This window comes from Lissotriton helveticus, chromosome 2_1 (genome assembly GCF_964261635.1).
Source record: "Lissotriton helveticus chromosome 2_1, aLisHel1.1, whole genome shotgun sequence".
NCBI lineage: Eukaryota > Metazoa > Chordata > Amphibia > Caudata > Salamandridae > Lissotriton > Lissotriton helveticus.
Window position 1 is genome coordinate 950,805,740 of NC_136059.1, and position 24,115 is coordinate 950,829,854.

Consider the following 24,115-nt stretch of genomic DNA (forward strand, 5'->3'; position numbering starts at 1 on the left):
TTCAGTATATTTGGCAGTTCTTACTGGTAGTGAAATCCCATTTTCATAAGCACTAGATTTTATTCATTTTCTACAAAAAACGCCCATGATTATTATAATAAAAGTTATTTGTCTGCGGTTGATCCATAAACAGGAAATTGGCATTTATGTTGCTGCTGCTGCATTAAGACCCTGCTCGGGTCCTTCCCACATGTGGCCCCTTGTTATATTTATGTTATTTATATGTTAAAATAGTCCTCCAACCCCACCCCTGTGCAAATCCTAGTTCGTATGCAAATGGAAATGGTACAATTTAGTGCACCCAGGGATATTTTTCCTTCACGATTTTCCAAGGTAAAAAAAGGCACTGATTGTAAGAGCAAATTTCCACTATTCCAAGTTTGTGCACCTTAGAAAGGGGGAAAGTACACAATATTTCTACAGGAGCCCCTGTTACAAGGTCCGAAACTGAAAATGGTGTGGTAGTTCCACACACAATAAATGCCACACCCTGCAGTATCAGCAGTCATTGCAAGTGCAATTATCACATGGGATTGTGTGGGACTAGGAATAAGATCCCTAGATTTCTTAAGCCTAGACTTAAACTGTTCACCTCATGAGCATGAAAACAAGTCGCTATGCAAGAAGTCTGCCAACAACAGTCAAAATACAGACATGTTACTAGCCTCTACAGTCACAGATCATTGGCTGATCTTAATGCGTATCCATATTTAAAATCTTGTGCGTGTACTGTCTATTAGTGTAGAATCCATCACCACAGAACTTATTTCATTATTTTCTTGGTCCAAAAGCTTCCCAATAGGTAGTAGGTCCAGGATATTGCAAAATCTTACTATGGTGCCAACCAAGCGAGACATAAACTAGAAAGCTATATGATGTCTCCACATAGAGGCCTGTCAAGAAATTCTGAGCACGGCTCGCTGGTGATAGGAATTCACCTTCCATAAAAGAACTTATGCTATCTAATCATATGTGAAATAATTCACAGAGGGCACACCTGATACCCGTTTTCTACTCAGATCACACAGACATAATTTGGGAATTACTTTTAAAGATTTTATAAACCATGAATATAAAGAAAATGTAATCTACCGAACCTTAATATTTAATGAATGTATCCATAAGGGTTTGTAAAGTTGGAGGCAGCATTTGCACAATATTCTCTTAGTTGTTATATTCAGAGCACAAAAATATCCTAGGTCTGTGCTTGAGTTGCTTATCAAGTTAAGGTTTATTCTTTACATTGTGGGACTTGTAGACATGATTTTATAATTGGAGAAACAAGATTACAAATCCCCCATTGCAAAGTGAGAACCCTGAGCTTTATAGCTACTCACAAGTAGACCTCGGAAACTTGGGAGTTCTGCATATATATAAGACCCACCTGGTGTTTGTAAACCCAGAATTCTTTCTTCAGGAACTCCTCATCTCAACAAACTTAAAAGGTCCAGTTGGTGATTTAGTACATCTCTTTAATTCATCATTTAAATCGACCTTTTAAGAGAGTTTAGAACAGTCTGCAGGAAGCTTTAAAGAGAAAATCTCCTGGACATCAATTCCTCGATAAGGGCGAATAAATTGGCCGTAAACTGGACTAAGAAAAAGGGTTATAGTTTTGGGATCAGGTTTCTCGAACATTATGTTGGAAGTCTGCTCTCTATTGCCTCAGATCGTACCCTCAGCCAAGACTGGGAATTTTGCTCTGACAACATACTTTCACAGCAGAGGCTAATTTCAGAAGTTGTCAAAACCTATAACTTCTATTCTTCTACAGTACAAAATACCATAGTATTCCTGTATGTTCAAGGCAGTACCTCTCTAGTCACAGACATATTCTTTACAGAGTGAATTATATGAATATTTTTACACTGTCCTTCTTCCTACTCCACTACTACCTTTGAGAAATTGGAGAATGGACAGTGAGAGCAATGTACAAACGGAAGAGGGAAGATCATGTCTATCAGGAGCCGGTGAAACTCTAGTAGCTACTTCTGGGCCTGCTTGTGCACTTTTAGATCTCGATGCTGGCCCACAAAGCACTCCACAGAAAAGGACTGGTTTACATACAGAGATTCTACCAATATACAATGCAACAGAAAGTCCTCAAGGTGCCTGCTATCACATTTCCTGGTTCCGCCAGGTGAAGTTAGGAGGTTGCAAAATCGCGGCGAATGGTGCCAAGCTGCTACACCAGATACCCACAGCACTAACAGACAATTAATCGAAAGCATTTCACACATTTGCTGAATATGATCTCTTTAGAATAGCATATGCTTAGGTTCAGCTGGGATGGGTATTACTAGATCACTAGACAGCTTGTGCTGGATGACAGACCATTAAACAAGGCAAACTCACGCATTCTGAAGCAGACTCGATGGGTACATAGGGCCTGGAAAAACACTTTCTAGCATGACAGTAGTTTATCTGTGATTACTGGATATCACTAGTCAAAGCAATGTCAAACGAAAAAAATGTTTTTTTTCCAAATCAATGCTTTCAACTTGAGCTTCTCTTATTTCAGTGAAAGAAAGGGGGATTTGGGGGTAAAGGCAACAGGCAGAGACATTTATCAAGAAACATAGCACACTTAGTAAACTGAGAAAATCCTACTGATGCTGGAAACTTCTGTTTGCTGGTTCATCCTTTGCAGTTGCTATATAAAACAGAACCAGAGGCTTATATAATTATCCACCGTGATGCATTTGCCACTGAAGACCCTTCCTGCAAGGTTTTATACGGTCTGCCCGATAGCCTGCTTTTGTAGTTTCTCCAGGTATACAGAAATATAGTTTGAGATGGGACAAAAGTACTCTACATGGCTTTGTAAAGCTGTTCCATTCTGCACATACATGCTTTCTGTTTTCACCGAGTGGATGTGACAATCAAGAGAGCCAATTGGAACTTCTCAATTTTACTGCTTTTGTCCACATCAGTGATATGAGGAGGACAAGCAAAGTGTACCACCTTTTGAGTAGGAGGCTGATGCCCTCTCCACTCCGGCAATGCAGCGTCTGACAGTGGTGGCAGAGGAGCACGGGCCTTTTTACCCCTACCCCTTGGGGGAGATTGACAGTCGGCTCTACCCTGAAAAAAGGTTTGCTCTCCTACTGTGACCTTTGACATCATCATGTTTAGCTTAATTGAATACCATGTGCATGCTGCACAAACTGATGAACTCCTTTGTGTTGGACTCACTATATCCATCTCGAACAGTCCAGCATGTGCATGCACACTCTCCTGTTCCCTCCCCACAACTGCAGTACTTGGCGGGTGGGGGCAGGTAGACAATTCAGTTCCTAGACATAATTTGGGTATAGCTTAGGTTTTTCCATCTAGGCTGAAACTCACCCCTCCCATTATTTCTTGTTCTTTATCCATCTCTCACAGAAACAGCCCTCCAGACAGGACCAACATAGCGCCCCTCCTGAGACAGCCTCACTGGTCTCAGTGTGGGCAGCAGTGTAGGGAGGCCTCCAATTTGCTTCTCCACCAAGGAAAAAAGACTCCCTCAGAAGTGGAAGAACATTCAGACTTTTGAAAAATACAAGCACTCTGAATGCGCCCACTTGTGGGCACCAGAGGAGATTCCTGGTCCCCAAATCAGGTACTTTGCTCATTGTATCGACTGGGAACTGAGATGGCCTGAGAACTGACAGGAGAGAAGATCACTAGAGCCAAGAGTGAAAGTCCTGCATGGATGTCATTCTTCCTCCAGTTAGGGCCTCAGTTTGGTGAGCCTGCAGAATCACCATCCTCAATGACCTGAGGAGTGAAGGAAGCCCTACCTGCTTGCGGGAGGTGCTGCATTACGCCGGACAGAAAAAGCAATCTAGTCTGAAGGTTTGGGAGCATGAGGCCAGCTAACTGGAAGGACTGTCATGGGGATAAGTCAAAGAACCAAGACTTTCCAGGATCTGTGGGGTTGCCCGAAGCCCAGCTACCAAGAAGAAGCAAGAAAGACATCAGGATCGAGGAACTGCTCCATTGCCTTGACAAGTCAAGAAGGATGAGCTGGCATCATACCCATCCCTACTTTTCACCATGGGGAGCCTGTACCTACCTCCTTTATCGCTTTATTAGAACCTGGAGGCAGTTGTTCTTCACCTCCTGGCATGGATTCCCATCCCAGCATCAAGAAGATGTTGTTCTGAATTCAGAACCACGTAAACACATATTGTAGCCCTTACCATCACAGAAATGTTTCTGATAGAAGGTAAGAACTTCGCCTTCAATTAGACCAGTGATTAGTGTCTATTGGTGCCACGGGGAATTGCTGTGGGTGCAACTGATACCTGGGCACACACTCCCAATCGAAAAACTATACTACAGCTGTGGATTTTAACATACAAAAAAAGCACCTTTGGAAAAATAGTGGGAACTATCCTTCTGTTTTGACATCTGTCTCCAACAAACACTTAAGGGACAGATTGGGTTCTTTACTCTTTGCAGAGCTCCAGTGACTTGGACTATGATTACTCCTATTGATCACTGCTCCTAGCCATTGGGCCTCCTGTACTCACATGATAGTTGTAAAGGATTGCGGTGATCCTGCTGTTTGAGTGATGGGTTCCAGAGCTTTCACTTTGTGCAGCAATAAGCTTGGTCTGTTTTAAGCGGTACCTCCTTTTATTTATGATAACAAAGTAACTGAAGGAATGCTTGAATTAATTTGGGCCACTGGTGTCTGAGTATGGCCACGTTCCAGTCAATTGTTTTTCACAATTCCACTCAAGACAGTGACCATCTGCGTACAAGTCAGTCTTGCTCCTGCTCTGTTAAGAACAATAAGAACAGTCCATCTTGATCTTCCAGCAACGTCCCCTCCAGATGGGAACACCTGAAACCCCTGACAGGTTTCAGCCTACATAGACTCATCAGTGAGTACTGCTTGAGGGATGTATGTCATTACATCGCATACTAATACCACATATACCATTACAACGCGGGTATTAGTACGCAATGTCAATGACATCGCATGCCATAACATCGCATACTTTTACCACGAGTATGCTTTTACCACACATGCCATTACAACGCAAAGGCATGCGTGGTAAAGCTATACTTATGGTAAAAGTATGCAAGGTAAGTAACATCCCTAACACTACACCTACACAACAGACTACTCCCACCCCTACACTGCCCCAACCGCAAAACACTGCCTCACTACTACACTACCCACACTACTCCCACCCTTACACTACCCTAAAACACTACTACTCTACCCACACTACTCCCACCCTTACACTACCCTAAACCCTAAAATACTACTACGCTACCCACACTACTCCCACCCTTACACTACCCTAAACCCTAAAACACTACAACGCTACCCATACTACTCCCACCCCTACACTACCCTAAACCCTAAAACACTACTATGCTACCCACACTACTCCCACCCCAACACTACCCTAAACCCTAAAACACTACTACACTACCCACACTACTCCCACCCTTACACTACCCTAAACCCTAAAACACTACTACGCTACCCACACTACTCCCACCCCAACACTACCCTAAACCCTAAAACACTACTACGCTACCCACACTACTCCCACCCCTACATTTCCCTAAACCCTAAAACACTACTACACTACCCACACTACTCCCACCCTTACACTACCCTAAACCCTAAAACACTACTTCGCTACCCACACTACTCCCACCCCTACACTACCCTAAACCCTAATACGCTACAATAAACAAACACTACAACACTACACTACCCTAAAACCTAAATCACTACACTACATAAACACTACACTACACTAAACAAACACGACAACACACACTAAAACGTTTTTAAAAAACACACACAAAACACAAACATTACCACACTACATTTAAACTACCCTAAACCCTACAAAAGTAACCCCCACCCCACGCACAAACCCCTTACCTCTCTCCTCTCCAGTGTCGTCGGATCCTGCTTCCTTCTTCCTGCTTGCTTCACGTCGTTGTGAGGAAACAGCCTAAGTTTCCTCACAACGACGTGAATAGCTGCCGCCGCCATTACACATTACATCGCATGCGTTGTAAAAGCGCATGCGATGTAATGGTATGCGTTGTTTTACCACGCGTTGTAACATCGCATGCGTTGTAATGCATGCGATGTAAAAGCAACGCGTGGTAAAACCCGCGTTGTAATGGCTGTTCCCCCTGCTTGAGTCCTCTGACAGTTCGAGCATGAGACATACAACTGGGCATACCCGTTGCACCTACGGCATCTGTAAGAAACAAAAAGGTAGTAGAAGAAATGCTTAAAGTAATCTCAACCACTTGTTTAGGAGCACTCTTGGGTGGAATAGGTGGCAAAATGAAGGTAGAGCTTGGATACCAGCATTCCTGAATATAGTCTGTCACTCAAACCCCTAGTTTTAGATAAGAAACATAAGTCTTTCCAAACTTTACCAACCCAACCCAAAGCACTGCCCAATGGCACAATGTGAAAGACAACTCTAGCAACTAATGTGTGAGAGCTATAAAAGGATTTGGAGTCAAGTGTCCGGTCCAGAAGGTGTCAGGCACTGGTTTTCTTTTTGTTTCATATTTTTAAGAGCAATAATCCATTTGTTAGTCAGGTCTTTTTTAAACAATTAATGCACTGAATAAACATTGAAGTTTTTAAGTTTTATCCTCTGTGTAATATATTGCATTTGAAAATGTTAAACCCCTGACTGCTCTCAGTGATGACCCGAGTAGACTGTAAGGACATCTGGAGGGCACTACATCCCACATGTAGCAAATTTACCTATCATTGGGCTACCCTTGGCATGTTCACCTGGCAAGATATAATTCCTGCTCCTTAGGCAGCTATGTATCATCAGTGGGAAACCTAGGCAGATTTTTATCAGCCCATGGGCCTATTTTATTTACTTATAGTTGTGCCCCGGCTGCATGACTTGGCGTCTCTTCCCGGGGGCACTGCGGAATCTCGTTTTCAGTGCTGACTTAAAAACTGAATTGGAGCAATATTTTGCCGACAACTGGGAGACCACTGCAACTAGGGCTAATGAGTGAGGAGCACAGTGTTATGCAAGTGAGAATGCCTCACTAAAATTCATGGAATAAAACGTCACTGCAGTGGACTTGCATGACCAAGAGGAGAGATTGACACACTTCCAGGGAGAGAACCAAGGGACCCGAACTTAGACAGAAATGTGTAGGAAGAAAAGCCCAATGTACAGGAATTATGGGATAACCTAGACTATAGGCAGATGTTGCACAAAGAGGAGGACAGACTCGGGAGATGGTTAGCCTGGCTTTTGAAACAGGACAGGCCAACATCCTTGATTATGACCTTTGGAACTGAGAGAGGTGAGTCTGTTCTAACTCAAGCCGCAATAAACCTGATGCTACAACACTATTTGGCAGACTACTACAAGCAATACTTGGGTAACCGGGACACGGCTGTAGCACAGTTCCTAGACATGTTGACGCTCCAGAGGGTTAACAATGCACAGTGGGCAGAACTAGAAAAATTCCTTTAGCCGTTAGCTGTGGCTAAAGACATGCCTAGGAATAAGCCACTGGGGTCTGATAGCCTACCATCCGAATGCTACTACTCTTATGTGGAGTTACTTTCGGATAGACTGTTAGAAGTCTATAAAGAGGCCAAGGAACCCCAGAAGTCCATGTGAGAGGCGCTCATTGTTATTCTCGCCAAGCCTGACCGGGACCACATGAAGCTCTGGTCCTATTGCCCATTGTCCATGATCAATGTGGACATTAAGATACTATCCAATATTTTAGCCAACAGAGAGAAAAATAGGAACTTAGGCACATGGAGATCAATGTGGCTTATTTCCAGTTAGGGGCGCTCTCATGAAGTTTTGCAGATTTTTTAATTTTTTTTATAAAAACCATTTTTATTATTTTATCAACAAAAACCATAGGGCATACAGTGATCTTATAATCAGCAGGTAGTGGTCATCGAGTTTTGCAGATTTTTGCATGTCATGCACTCGGTCCAGGGCTCAGAGACTGACGTGGTATTAGTAGCCTTAGACATCAAAAAGGCATTCAATACAATTGGGTGAGACTATATGTGGAAAGTACTTTCAGCAATTGGGTTTGGGCCTAAATATCTGAGTTGGGTATCTTTACTCGATTCAAACTCAGGTCAGGAGGTTATATCACAAAAAAGTGGGATATTCAGAGGAGTACATGGTAGGGCTTTCTTATTTGCCCTGGCTATGGAGCCCCTGGATGTACATTTGTGCACTGTGTTGTGGAGTGGGGGTTAGGGTGAGAGACACAGATCATATAATGTATTTGTACGCTGACAAACCACTATTGTATTTGCATCAGCCAGAGGAATATGTGTCGCAACTGTTGACCGAATTGCAATTCGATAGTCTCTTGGGCTTAAAGATCAACTTAGGGAAACCATTGGTGTTTTCCTTGACTTGACTGGCAAGAGGGCCAATGGAGCTCTTCCCCAATGTAGGACTGCGGTGCGAACTAGAAAAGTTATTGTATTTAGGCATACAGGTCATACGCATGGCCTACAACCAGTAAGAATACCACAAGGGCATGGTGCTGTCAGAACTGCAAGCTTCAGTTGCCTTCTGGAACCACCTGCTGTTGTCAGTCGCAGACAGAATCACAATTGTAAAGATGGTGTTGCAACATGATGCTTATACATTTTACAAAACACCCAGTGCCGGATGATAAGAGCACATTTATAAAGCTAGACAGCCTGTTAGTCTCACTAATATGGGCTGGAAAATGAAGCACAGTTGGCCTGAGCTTCGTAAAAACGGATGAGGTGGAGGAGGTGGGCTGGTTTACCAGACCTGGAATAATACTATTTGGTGGTGCAAATGCATAATGCAGCAAGGAGTTGTGTAGAGGACACAAACTGGGAGAAAAGATGACTAGCGTGTATCCCAGGAGTGACAGAGTTACTGAATTGCCTGATGACAGGTTTCTGTCAGAATGAACACTGCCCGAGCATGGTGCAACATGTGGGGCGGGTATTGGAGACTATTGTCAAGACTTTTCATGTGCAAACCCACGTTTTTCAGACAATTGCAGTTGTGGTGGATACAGCCTATCCTAAAAATTGGAAAGTGCATGTCTATGAATGCCTTGAGGGAGAGAGGATGCAACACGCTCCGAGACTTATACTTAGAAGAACACTGTATTACGTTTCCAGAGGTTCAAGAGAGTTTTGGGGTAGGTCCATGTCACTTTTTGCGATTTGCCAAGCTGACTAAAACAGCCAGCAAAATTTGGACATGCTTCCTTAGCACACAGAGAAAGTCACACACACTAGAGAAACTACTAAATATGGGATCCTCCTGGCGACTAGTGTCCAGACTGTATGTGACCCTAAAGCAAGACAAACTCAGGTTGGAGTTATGTCCAGCACCGCACATAAATATCACCAATGATATTGAGAACAATCTATCCAGACAGGTTGAATCACTACCCTAGTATCATGTAGGGGAAACATTGTCCAAAAACTAGGCGAGGGGACCGCCATTAAAATAGGCAGCACTGTTAGACACTGTCTTCTACACAAATTCCCATGCCTCACAAAAGGCAAGATGCAATATTGATTTGCAATACTCTGACTGGTATTGGTTAAGAGGAGGGTAGCTATCGGATGGTGAACTCGTGATGGGCCCCACATGTCAAAAATGGAGTAAGCTATAGAGGAATGGGGTCTTCTAGAAGAAGGACGTATGCGAGAGCTCAGGACAGATGATAAGGTTGAGGACTGTCTTGTTTGGGCAGGAATGCTGCAGGAATTGACCACGCTTTCAGGCACAGTAATCTCCGTGATCCGCACTGACACATAACCTGTCCGTCACGGATGCCATCCCCAGAGACTGATCGCAGTCATACACTCACCAGTCTAGATCACTAACTAGCAGTGATTTCACTCAAGGTAGTCCTTGAAGCTTCTGCCCAAATGCACCAAGCCAACTATGAGACCTCTTCTCCAACTATGGAGTGCTGAGTGGAAGGGTTTGGATGGGTGTACTGGGAGGCCAGTTGGGGTAAATATCTGACAGACCACGAGAACTCTAGTAACCCACATTGCGCTTACTTGTAAAACTGCGCTTTTTTTGACTGCATGAACAACACCAGAGAACTTGATGTGTTATGTATGATTCTATTCTGAAGTTATACTTCTGTATTGTTTAAAAAAAAAAAAAAAATCACTTTATACCAGAAAAAAAACCTTGACGACTCCCCTCACTACTCGGAGGGAGTCAAGTGGCTAAAGGCAGCTTGTTGGATTTCCAATTTTTAGTCCACCAATACACTGTTCCTGTGACACCACCGGTTCACAACATTACCCCTAAATATAATGTTCAGTAACTTCTAGCAACCTCTGACTGCCTCAGGACCCCCAGATTATGCCTCCCCCAGAGTAGGTTAGGTTAGCATAGACTTCTGCCTTGGTCAATGTTGTCCACTTTAGTGCACAATGGCTGAACTATTGCAAGGATGTGCCAATGAGGATGGCTAAATACCAAACACGAAGCATCATTTAATTTACCCAGGTGTAAGATAGCATGGGGGAGGTCATCGATGTAGCACCACAAAGGAGAATCATTACCAGAATTACTACCCTGTAAACTGAATTGAACTATTAGAATTGAGTACTTTTGTGACATTAAAAAGTACTTTCTTATCAGAAAAGGCCAAAATGATGCTGTCTATTAAAGGGTTTTTGATTGCTGAGTTCTGATCCTGTGTCCCCGACACTGCCTCCCTGACAAGCCTGTGACTGTTCTCCCTCACTAGCCTGAGATTCAAGTGTGGAAAGGGTTGTGCTTGGCCCAGTTTGCACTGCCACAGTAGGACGGATTCCTAGGACAACCGTGGCAAACAACCTCAACCACCACGGTTAAGTCCCAGAGCTCTGTCTCCCATTTATTCCTCTTCCCCCCGAACAGGGTCTGACACTTCATTGATGACCTCAGGCCTACATCAGTAGTACTTCTTGGAATACTGAGCTATGCATGAAGGAAATGCAAATTATTGTAAAAGTAATTCTAATTGTTGTTTTATGTCTTTTTGTAGGACAAGCATGATATACAGCTGAGAGACAGGAGTGCTGAAAAAAAGTTATCTATTGTGGTAGAAATAAAATATAGCTATAGCATTGCTTATATAAGTTTGTCGATTTCAACAATGTCATCGAACTTTACTTGCAAGAAAGGGTTTTGCAAAAGAATACTCCTTAAACACATTGTTTGCTGAATTTTCATTTCACAAAATATTTTTTTCAGTCTTTCCCTTCCATGTAATGTTTAAACTCAAAGAGAGAGAAAAGTTTTAAAGGGACATCAAGGTATCTTCATTTGAAAAATGACATTCCCTATTCAATTGTTTGCCTTGCCAATGATGCTTCCCCAACTTACTAAAAAAGAGCCAACTAACCCCAATCTTGCAAAAAAATCAACCTTTACCACATTGTCCAATCCATCCTCTAACTGCCAGGGCTAGGGAAAGCTATCTAAAACTGTTTATCAAACATAATGGATTCCTACACCAACAAAGACTGTCTAATGGTGAAATGCTAAGCTGGTTTTCCTGTCCCACTTGGTGCTGAAGTTAACCATATTCTGGTTAATGAAGGTTCTTGTCTACCAGTTCTCCTTCATCTCTTAGTGGCGTTTCATACGAATTGTCACCTGCGGCTAATACTAATCCTGGAGAAACACAAAGGCTTCCATGTCCATATCCTGGAGTTACTTCACCTCCTCTTCGATCCAATCTTATGAATTGGTAAAGGCTGCTGAACCCAACTCCAACAAGGTAGTGATGAGGTGTGCTGTGCCCGGGGCTTGTTATTGGCTTCCACTCTGCTAAGTCTATATCCGGAGGTTCTGGTTTGGGTATTCAATATAACAGGGATAATTATCCAGCACTAATCAGGTGACACCCAAGTCTACATAAAGACAGCGTTCATGCAAGAGATCCACACACCCACTTTTCGCTAAACTTCACTACTAGATTTCAGACAGCTTTTTGTTCATTAATCCCTTGATAATGGAAATCCTTCTCTTTTTCCATAGACAAAGAAATTATTTTAACCAAACACTGATTGACGAACTCAAGATGAATGGATTTGCTCCTTCACTCACCGCATCTGTAAGACCACTGGAATGACCACTTGATCACACACTGTCACTACTGCACCATTAATAGAATCACCTAAACAGCCAATATTCATCTGCACTCCCTCAAGAAGTTCAAATAATTCTCTCATGTACATCTGAAAGGCACTGCACATGTGATAGACACCTTCATGACCAGATTGTGAAATTCCATCCTCACTGTGGTTCTTCAATCCTCACTTTAATCTATCAATAAAGTCCTCCATACAGAGGCCAGACTTCTGTCATCCAGTAGAACATTCTATCAAATCTCGCTCACAAAGAAGGGACTGTGACGAGAAGGCAGGATATGGTAGCCTAATAGAAAGAGCTGGTGAAATATACGACAAGTAAAGAATGTGTCATGTTGCAAAAAGATGAACAGGCATCACTTGTGAAGTTTATATTTTGCCTCTGACACTTCAAAGATATAGACCAAGAGTATATATGCACTTCGCTACCCTGGTAACCAAGACGTAATAATACCATGTTCTCTTACCATATTCCCATGTATATGTATGCCCTTGTCATCTGAAGCACACTTGAAAAGAACTCTAGGTTGCCTTATTTGTTTAATACGTATGTTTGTATTTTAATGCCCATCATCTCAATCTGGGGAAACAACGGATGGGAGCCAGCCGTGTGAGGTAACCTGATAGTCACCTGAGCTAAAATGAGGTGGATCATTTCCAAATGAGATCCCTTTGGAGCCAAAAGGCAATGGTTAGCTGAACAATAAATCACTCTGTAACTAAAGGTTGGCTAAGATGTGCTCACAGACCATAGACATCTACACAACTGCAATGTAACAATGGATTAAGTTGTTGTAAGTCGATTTTCTTTTGAACTAGCAGTCTTAGTGACTCTTATTCACAAGCATCTCTAGATCGGTGGTACTTCAGTCCTTTGCAGAGCTTGGGAAAGTCTTCTTCCAGTCTCATATGTCTTGGGATGGCATTTTATAATAAAGCACAATCAGTAGCTTGGCCGGGTCATTAATACATAAAATCACTTCAATTCCTTCAAGAACTGCCTAAAAGCAGTGGATGACTGGTTGGGCAAAAGCTGTCTCAAACTAAATTCCGATAAAAGGGACATTATTTTTTCGGCACAAGCAAGATCTCCAAAGATCTCCGCTGGTGGCTGCCTGAGCTTGGGGTTATTCCCACTCCCTCTTCCTGTGTACAACACCTGGGCGTCAAATTCGATTCTTTGTCTTTTGAACAGCAGGTCAAATTGATCTTGGGTACCTGCTTTGCCACTCAGAAGACCCTGAGTAGGATGTTACATTTGGTTCTTGTCGCATCGCGAAAGATCATTGTCCATGTCCTTGTTACCTCAAGATTGGACTATGCCAACAGCCTTTATCTGGGCTTGTCAGCTTACCTATTGCAACGGCTGCAGATTATCTAAAATGCAGCCACATGCCTCATTCTCAAGGTTCGGATACGTCAGTCAGTGTCTGCTCATCTCCACCAGCTGCACTACCTCCCTTTAATTAGGCGCATCAAATTAAAGGCTTTATTCTTTGCCTACAGGGTTTAAGAGCATAGGGGACCTCTGTACTTGAGATGCAGACTTAAGGTCTACTATCAGCGTAGGCCCATGAGGTCTAATTTCCTGAAGCTCCTGCACATCCTGAGGGTCCATAGGACGTTGCGCAATGGGAGATATTATACTTTTCTTAGGGCAAAGATTTGGAATTTGCTTCTGACCAATCCTTGTTTTTCACCTTCGGAAAGGACCTTCAGGAAAGATCTGAAGACCCACCTGTTTAATGCTTATAGTCAGGCTGCTAGCAGGTTTTTAGGGAGGTCCTGTTGCTAGTGCTCGTCCCAACACTGCCTAATATCGAGGTTGCCTAATGCCTTGTCTGCCTACTGTTGATTCCACCTCAGGCCTCTTTCGTCCACCACCCCACACTTCCTGTTTCTCCCACTCTTGCAGATTCTGTTTCATCCCTTCTTTATGCCTTTGACACTGTTTTGTATCTTTCGCTTTCTTTCTCCCTTTTCTGCCTTCTATCTCTTGCTCAGGGTCGAAGTCAAATGATGATGAAAAATAAGTCCCAGTCCAGACAGCAGGACAAGGTACGCACTGGTGTGAGGGTCTTAAATCTCTGGTTAGGCACAGATCTTAGGTGTCTGTCTGTCTCTCCCTTTTACACGCTGAATCAGTCCAATTGGAGGCATCTATCACTTACGTTTTTACAGCAGTGGCATGGTGCCCCCCCCGAGCTTTAGCAGCTACAATGAGGTGGGTTTCTTGATGGGCTTCTTCTGTCTGTAGCTCAGCAGACTAAGGCTCATAGTTAATACGAAAGGTGAGTGGCTGAATGGATGGATGAGTAATTGAATGAACGGATGGATGGATGGATGGATGGATGGATGGATGGATGGATGGATGGATGGATGGATGAGTGGATGGTGGTATGGGTGATGGATGGATGGATGGATTGGGTGGATGGATGGATGGGTGGGTAGGTGGATGGGTGCATGGATTGGTTTGGTGGATGGATTGTGGAGGTGGATGGATGGGTGGTTGAGTGAATGGGCGTATGGAAGGATGAGTGAAAGGATGGATGATTGGATGAATGGATGGAGTGAAAGGGTGGATGAATGAGCGAAAGGATGGATGGATGCTTGATAAAATGGATGGATCGATGGATGAGTGGATGGAGGTATGGGTGATGGATCGAAGGATGGATTGGGTGGGTGGATGGGTGGGTAGGTGGATAGGTGCATGGATTGGTTGGGTGGATGGATTGGGGAGAGGGATGGATGGATGAGTGGATGGTTGAGTGAATGGGTGGATGGATGGATGAGTGTAATTGTGGGTGTAAAGTTGGATGAGTGAAAGAATGGGTGGATGAATGAGTGGATGGAGGGTGTACTGATAAGTGAAAGGGTGAATGGGTGGATGGGTTAAAGGGTGAATGGATGAATGTGTGAAAAAAATGGATGGAAGAGTGAAAGGTTAAATGGATGCCTGGATGAGTGAATGGATGGATCTGTGGAAGGGTGGATGGATGAGTGTATGAATGGATGGTTGAGTGATAGAATGGATGGATGAATGAAAGGGGTGGTGGGAGGATGGAGTGAAAGGGTGGGTGGATGAATGAGCGAAGGGTTGACTGAAAGGGTGGATGGAAGGGTTTGGTGGATATGTTTGGAGATTCATAAATAGGTTTGGATAAGGATGAACAGACAGAATGGTGGAAGACTGAAAGATGGATGAAAGAATGAATGGTGACAGAATGTAAATTGAAATGGTGGATCTCAGTGGGTAGATGGAAGCATGAAAGGATGAACCAATAGATGCTTGGATGGAAGAGACAAGAGGATCCTTTTGGGGAGGGTTGTGATGACTTGCTTAGTTTGCTTGGTGCTATCCATCAGAGCTTTGGTTCAAGGTGGGGGGTATTTTAATTTTCTGACTACTCCATTGTTTTACAGTATTTCACGGCATCTGCCTCCACCCTAGTGAACAACCTTGCAGATCCCCATGACATTATGAGACACCAAAGGTTAAACGTAGCTCTGCTTTTATGCACTTTCCGGCGGTTTCCTGTGGCTATTGTGAGGTGATAAGATATCGAACTCAAGTCTGTGGGTAAGCTGGTAAGTGTAACCAGAGCTATCTCTTGTACTGTCGAGATTGATAAACAGTTCGTCGTCGTGATGAATTAAGCAGCGTGGTGCATTTATTAAGCAGTGTGGTTGCCTGCTGAGCACAGGGTGTCGGAGACGGAAACAAAGATGCAAGACGGTGGCAGTCCGTTCCTGTGCTGAGAATTACACCAGCCCCGTGGTGTGTAAGGCTGCACCAGGCTTTATTTCCAGGCTCTGTTGACAGGGGCGCTTGGATCACACACTTACTGTAAGCCATTGAGGCAGACGCGTGACGCAATGACCGGAACCGACCAATCGCCTTGAGCAGTGTTCTTTCTGGCTGGCAGTCTCCCAGTGTGTGAATTATCTCGTTTGGCCAACCCGCTGCTTGCCAGTGATAACATTCCCCAGTGATGCGAACGCGAATTGACGGGGCCCTTTCAGCTTCACATCTCGTGCTTTTGGAGACATATTTCAGCTTTGCGTGGAGGATGGGCCGTTCTGGCAGCCTGTTGTTGCCCTGACTCACTCCGGCTATGTTCCTTCCTGGGTTGGCTGATCATAAACAGAACATCATTGTTTATCTTTTTTTTTTTTATTCAAGTTTTCTTTTGCAACATGATCAAGTTGGATTCGTGCGCGAGGACGCTCGGAAACGCACTGGTGTGACCGGAATGAGTAGTGTTCCAAAGGGGCGCGTATGTCCTGAATGGAGGAGAGACTGTGTTTCTATCTTGACAAGAGTGTTATCTATGCAAACATTCTCGGCAGGCCTCAGAGACAGCCAAAGCTTCAGGCTTCGAGTGAAGGTGTAACCAATAGTTTATATTCCAAGGGAAGCGGTATCGTCGTTTGAGGGGACATCTGCTCTGTACCACAGACCCAAGTGGGAAGGGCTAACCTGAAGCTTGAGGTGAGAAGTGGTCTGCCTGACCCTTGCCCCCAAAAATATAATCAACGTTTTCCACCCGCCTCCCACACAGTTCGAAAGTGTGACATCGGTGTCACACTTATATGGCTGACACATGCATGTCATCAGAGCAGCAGTAAGGTCAGGTGAGGGCCATGCTGCGGGCTTAGGCAACCTTTTCTGTGGGGAGAGGCGGGGGGGCGGATCGAATTCTATGCCAAGATTATGGGAAGTCAGTCCTCGTCTTCGAAACCATAGCAATTCCTATCTTAAAATGTTGGGTGTAAACGAGAATAAATCAGTAAGAGGGACGCCAGGCAGAAATGGCTTACGTTGACTTTTTTTTTTACTCTGAGAACGCAGAGGAAAGCAGACCAGCCAATGGGGCTTGTAAAACCATTACCTCCTCGTCAGCCCTCCCCGTCCCAGTCCTAACTACATGAGCATAGCTCCTCCCACCAGAAACTCCCAAGCAACTTGAAACCCATCCCTTCCCTCCAGGCCACACCCATACCCTGAGGCATATAACCCTGTGACCTGCCAATCAACAACCTGTTTGTTTTTTCTGCGGAATCACTTCCGAGCAGTCTTCGTCGAGGGGGGCACTGGAATTGGCCTCCTATCTGGTGAGTGTGGAACGGGATGCTAAGCGCCCGTTTTTAACCCCTATTGGGCCTGTTTTTCTTTACCTTGTAGGCATTTGCTTTGAGTCCCTGCTGTAGCGGGACCGTGGGGTTGGGGGTCCTGACTGCCTGCTGTGGGGTGGTGGCTCCCTGCTGCAGCCTCCCCTCTTCCGGGTTCGTCCCTGCTCTAGCCGGTACACCCGGGGAGGGAGAGGGGGTGTGTGGCTGGCTTTTTCAGCGCGCCGAGGGCGTGCCGGATTGGCTTCTCTGTCTGTAACTCTCGGGGCTCGTTTCTTCGAGCCCGTGTTTTAACCCCTTTTTCTTTATGCTTCCTGCAATCCTTGGTGGAGTCTGGGGTTGCGGGGAGGGGGGGGGACTGCCTTTGTTTGGTCCGTGGGGGCCCGATATTTAGGTTCGGTCCGACTTTGTTGATTGTTTCCTGGGTTAGTGTTCTCTTCCCCCGCGTTTCTGTTGTTGGAGCTCCCTCTGCTGGCGGTCCAATTTTGCTTTATTGCCGTTTTTTACTGGAGGGATTTGCATGGGGCTTGATTTCGTGTCTTGGCCTCTTGCTGCTCTGCTGTGGAGTTCTGCTGGGGAGTTGGGGAGTTCTTACCTCTGGGTTCACTGGTTCCTGGGACGGGGTCTTCTGGGTTTCTTTGTATCCTTACAGTTGGGCCCTGTTCAGTCTTTTCCTTTTGTAGTTTGGTAGTCTTCTCTGATAGGGCGGTTTGAAGGCCGGCCTTCGGTCCTGTGTAGGGATTGGCTCCAGGTCTGGGTGGCTTTCCCTGGTTGGCCCTTGGGGATTTTTGCTTTGATTGGTCTGGGTATATCTTGGGGTCTGGATTTCTGTTCTCCTGTTTACAACATGGAGGGTAGAGGTGCAGACGTGCGTGAAGGATCTGAAGGCGGTGAACTTGTGTATCCCTCATCGGTCCTTCAAAATGGTGACTCTGCAGTTGATTCTTCCCTTCCTGTCGGTGGGAGATTTCCTGGCTTCTCTCGATCTACGGGACGCCTATTTTCATGTGCCAGTGCACGCAGATTCCCAGAGGTTCCTGCGTTTCTGTGTAGGGGTGGACCACTACCAGTTCCAGGTATTGCCCTTTGGCCTGTCTGCCTCTCCGAGGGTGTTTACTAAAGTGTTGGCGCCCTTGGTGGGTTTGTTGCATGCTAAGGGTATACAGGTTTTCCCTTACTTGGACGATTGGCTGATTTCTTCCTCTTCTTTCCTTCAGGCTCAGTCACACTCCCGGGAGGTTTGCAGTCTCCTTCAACGGTTCGGGTGGATTCTGAACTTGGAGAAATCCCATCTTCACCCCACTCAGGAACTGTTGTTCATTGGGGGGGTGTTCAACACCAGGTTGGGGAAGGTCTTCCTGTCGGAGCCCCGCAGACTGACTCTTGTGCACGAACTGAAGAAGGTGTTGGGGGCAAAGTCTTCCACGGCTCGCCAGTGGTTGCGTGTTCAGGGGCTGATGTCAGCGACTGTGATGATTGTTCCTTGGGCCCGTTTACACTTATACCCCCTTGTGAATCATCTTCTGGAGCATTGGGATCCGGCCTCTCTGGATTACGAGCTGTTGGTTCCGGGGGGTGTGTCCATCGCCCGGGAGTTGTCCTGGTGGCTGGTGGATCGGAACCTCTTGCAGGGCTCGCCCTTTGTGTCCCAGGTGAGGTTGGTCTTGACGACCGACGCCAGCGTACTGGGTTGGGGTGCGGTCTTGGGTCAGGAGTCTGTGCAGGGTCTTTGGTCTGTGCCGGAGGCGGAAATGTCCTCGAATTGGCGAGAATTGAAGGCGGTTCAGTTGGCGTTGTCTCATTTTCTGCCTTGGGTCCTCCAGAGGGATGTGATGGTGCGGTCCGACAACACGGTGGTGGTGTGTTATATCAACCGCCAGGGGAGCGCGAGGGTGGCTTCCCTCAATTTGTTGGCTCAAAGTATAGGCCTGTGGGCGGAGTCTCACTTGTTGTCTCTGAGGGCTTTACATCTGCCTGGGATTTTGAACTCGGAGGCGGATCGCCTGAGCAGGGTGTTTCCTTCCCTGTCGGACATGTGCCTGTCTCAGGATGTGTTTCGCTGCCTGATGGCCCGGTTCGGGGTCCCTGTGGTGGACCTGTTTGCGGCCCCGGGGAACGCCTTGAGGGAGACGTTTTGTTCTCTGGTTCGCTCTGCCGAGGTTTGGAGGGTGGATGCCCTGTCCTTCCGGTGGGAGGGGGGCCTGATGTATGCCTTTCCCCCTATTGCCCTGCTGCCGCGTGTTCTGCTGAAGGTCAAGTTGGATCGGGCTTCGGTGATCCTGGTGGCTCCGGATTGGTCCAGGCGGCCTTGGTTCCCTCTGTTATTGAAGTTGGCAGTGGGGCCTTGCTGGAGGTTGCCAGTGGTCCCTTGTCCCTTGTCGTTTCCCCCTCTGTCTCTGGAGTGTCTGGTCCGCCTGAGGCTGGCGGGTTGGCTGTTGAAAGGACGAACCTTGTGGCGTTGGGGTGTTCTCCTTCTGTGGCGGAATTTATTCAGAGGTCCAGGCGCCCTTCGACTCTCAAATCCTATGCCCGGCATTGGGTTTCTTTTCAGTCTTGGTGTACGGCGCGTGGGTGGTCTGCGTTGGCAGTGGATCCAGTATTGGTCTTGGACTTTTTGAAGGACGGCTTTGACTTGGGTCTGGCTGTGTCCTCCCTGAGGGCTCAGTGGGCTGCTGTTCGGGCCTTTCGGGGTTCGGTCTGTGACCCGGTGGTTCCCCTGGTGTCCCGTTTGTTGCGGAGTTGCTTCCTTCAGAAGCCTGTCATTCGGTCCTTTGCTCCTAGTTGGGATCTGCCTCTGGTTTTGGGGGCTTTGCAGGGGGCTCCCTTTGAACCTCTGCTGGAGGTGTCTTTGAGGTTTCTGACGATCAAGGTGCTGTTCCTGGTGGCTATTACGTCAGCTAGGCGGATTGGGGAATTGGGCTCCTTGCTTTGTTCGGCCCCTTTTTTACGTTTCTTTCCTGATCGGGTGGTACTGCGGCCTGATCCTTCCTTTGTTCCCAAGGTCCCTTCCTCTTTTCACTGCTCTGCGGATCTGGTTTTGCCTGTTTTATGTCCTGGTCCTCTTTCAGAGGTTGAGGTGCGGCTGCACTGTTTGGATGTTCGGCGGGCTCTTGAGATCTATTTGTTACGTACTGGGCCGTTTCGTAAGGTGGAATCCCTTTTTGTGACCTTTGGCCTGGCTGGTCAGGGTCTTAAGCCTTCTGGGGCTACCCTCAGTCGTTGGCTACGATGGGCTGTGGGTGCTGCGTATGAGGCCTGTGGTGTGTTGGCTCCAGGGTCTGTTCAGGGAAGGTCGACTCGGGGGGTGGCGGCTTCCTGGGCTTGTTTTCAGGGGGCTTCCATGGCTGAAATCTGCAGGGCTGCTACCTGGAGTTCTCCGCACACCTTTATGTCCCATTATCATTTGGTGGTTGGGGGGACTGATTCTGCTGGGTTTGGGGACGCTGTGTTGCGTTCTACTCCGGTGGTGTGACTTTCTGTGCTTTAATAAAGTCTGTTTTTTGCTACTGAGTGAAGCCGATTATTGCTTTGGTATCTGCTCATGTAGTTAGGACTGGGACGGGGAGGGCTGACGAGGAGGTAATGACCGGTTACTCACCGGTAATATTCATTACTCCGAGTCGTAGCCCTCCCCGTCCCAGTCCAGGTTCCCATCCCTCCCTCCCTGTTTCGGCTTCTTGTGCTTGTTGGGTACAGGTTGTTGATTGGCAGGTCACAGGGTTATATGCCTCAGGGTATGGGTGTGGCCTGGAGGGAAGGGATGGGTTTCAAGTTGCTTGGGAGTTTCTGGTGGGAGGAGCTATGCTCATGTAGTTAGGACTGGGACGGGGAGGGCTACGACTCGGAGTAATGAATATTACCGGTGAGTAACCGGTCATTAATCCAAGCAGTGGGAGAGGTAACTGCCGACTGATTCGGGCTTTATAGGCCTCATCTGCAAGATGGGGATTATTTCCAAAGGCACAGTCAGCAAGGGAAAAAGCCGACACCAGTCTGGGGTTACTGGTGTTCCATCTAGAGCATGGGTACTCACAAACTTTCTCTCGGGGGCCAAATTTACACTGTGGTGTGTGTCCGAGGGCCGCACCAGTGGGGGCGGGGTCAGTGAGGGAGGGGGCGGGACTAGAGCAACAAAAAAAACTGACCATGAGGTTGATCACTGGTCCCTGCAGCGGACACCTTTGTCCACTGAGCCACCAGACCCGGCATACACACATCTCTCTCTCTCGCTCTCTTTCTTTCTCTCTCTGTCTCCCTCCCTCCCTCTCCCTCCCTCTCTCACTCTCCCTTACTCTGTCCCCCTCCTTCTGTCCCCTCCCTCTGTCTCCCTCCCTCTGTCTCCCTTTCCCTCTCTCACTCCCTCACTCTGTCACTCCCTTTCCCTCCCTTCCGTTCTCTCCCTCCCTTTCCCTCTCTCACTCCCTCACTCTGTCGCCCTTTCCCTCTCTCACTCCCTCACTCTGTCTCCCTTTCCCTCTCTCACTGCCTCACTCTGTCTCCCTTTCCCTACCTCACTCCCTCACTCTGTCTCCCTTTGCCTCCCTCACTCCCTCACTCTGTGACTCCCTTTCTCTCCCTCCCTTTCCCTCTATCCTTTACCCTCCCTCCCTTTCCCTGCATCCATTTCCCTCTCACTCCCTCACTCTGTCTCCCTTTCCCTCCCTCGCTCTGTCTCCCTTTCCCTCCCTTACTCCCTCACTCTGTCACTCCCTTTCCCTCCCTTCCTTTCCCTCCCTCCCTTTCACTCTCTCACTCCCTCACTCTGTCACTCCCTTTCTCTCCCTTCCTTTCTCTCCCTCCCTTTCCCTCTCTCACTCCCTCACTCTGTCTCCCTTTTCCTCTCTCACTCCCTCACTCTGTCTCCCTTTCCCTCTCTCACTCCCTCACTCTGTCTCTCTTTCCCTCCCTCACTTCCTCACTCTGTCTCCCTTTCCCTCCCTCACTCCCTCACTCTGTCACTCCCTTTCTCTCCCTCCCCTCCCTTTCCCTGCATCCATTTCCCTCTCACTCCCTCACTTTGTCTGCCTTTTCTCTCCCTCGCTCTGTCTCCCTTTCCCTCCCTTACTCCCTCACTCTGTCACTCCCTTTCCCTCCCTCACTCTGTCTCCCTTTCCCTCCCTCACTCCCTCACTCTGTCTCCATTTCCCTCTCTCACTCCCTCACCTGGTCTCCCTTTCCCTCCCTCCCTCCCTCCCTCACTGTCACTCCCTTTCCCTCCCTCCCCCTCCCTTTCCCTTCCTCCCTCCCTTTCCCTCCTACCCTTTTCCTCTCTCACTCTCACTCCCTCACCCGATCTCCCTTTCCCTCCCTCACTGTCACTCCCTTTCCCTCCCTCAACCTCACATTCCCTTACTCCCTCCGTCCCTTTCCCTCCTTCCCTCTCTTACTCCCTCACCCGGTCTCCCTTTCCCTTCCTCACTTTGTCTCTCTTTCTTTCCCTCTCCCTCTGTCATCTCACCCTGCCTCTGTGTCAGCCCGGGCTGAGACAGCTTCGGAGCTCACACACACACATAGCTACAGCGAGCGCATTAACAGGTCTTTAAAAGACCATTAGAATATTAATGAGGCTGTGTTGTTCACCTCTTAGCGCCCCTGCAGCTCCACTCTAACTATGGCAGGAATCGCCCGGCCGGCCCCCGCAGAGCAGCAGAGTCTCGGAGTCGCGCTGCTGTAACTTAGTTTGCAGACACTCTTTAAAAAAAAAAAAATTAAAACACTGGTATGATGTGTACAAGGTCCGCGGGCCGCCAGGGAAGGCTTGCCGGCCCGCCAGCGGCCCGCGGGCCGTACTATGAGTACCCCTGATCTAGAGAGAACCTGGCCTAGCAGATTGGGCTGGGGAGTTTTAAAATAAATATTGACTTCTAAATATTTGTTAAAAAAATATCGCCCCACTGGCTGCTGAAATTTTATTATTAACCCCTTCCATGCTGCCGTCGGCCATTGGCTGACGGCAGCACTACCTGCCCAGTGCTGCCGTCGGCCAATGGCCACACGGCCCCGCCCGTTTTGCGGAAGTGCCGCACTTCCGCAAAATTGGCGGCGCATGAAACAGGTTTATTCCAATATGTTTGCAGACGATATTTAGGACATCATGTTTCGGTCAAATGATGTTTGACAACAATATTCAGACATCACATCAAAAAGTGCATTTTTAAAAGACTCCAACATCAGAGCAACATAGGGCCTTATTACGATGTCGGTCGGATCGAAATCGACAGACCGTCTGGTGCAATCTGACCGGCGAATATATGACGTTTTTTCACATGCGTTTACAACGACCGCGTTGTTATTTCGCATACCGTTTCAACGCAAGTTGGAACAACGACTTGCTTTTAGGGGGCGCTGGATGCTGGAATAGTATAATTTACTATTCCAACTCCAGTCTGTGCGGACACTAGGGAAGGTGTTAAATCCAACAACTTCGGCCCCCTAACGTAAGTCGTTGTTCCAACTTGCGTTGCAACGGTATGTGAAATAACAATGCAGTAGTTGTTACGAGTGCGTTGTTATGGCATGCGTTGTTTAGCATGCAAACTAAACGCTGTTTACCCCGACCGGCATCTGCTACCACAGTCTAACCACGCATAAAGATGCATGGCAGTCGGAGGCAGGACGGAGGGACTGACCGACGGTTCTGACGAGCTCAAGGAGCCTGTCCAACCATCGGAATGTAATTTCCCACAATAAGGGCGGTGCCTGCTTGGGCACCACCGTTGAGATTACGATGTCCCTTTCAGACATCGTTTCAATACCGTCTGACCTCCATTGAAAGGCTGTCGGAAAGAGACTTTAGGGGCACCTAGAAGGGTCCCTGTCCTTCTGCAG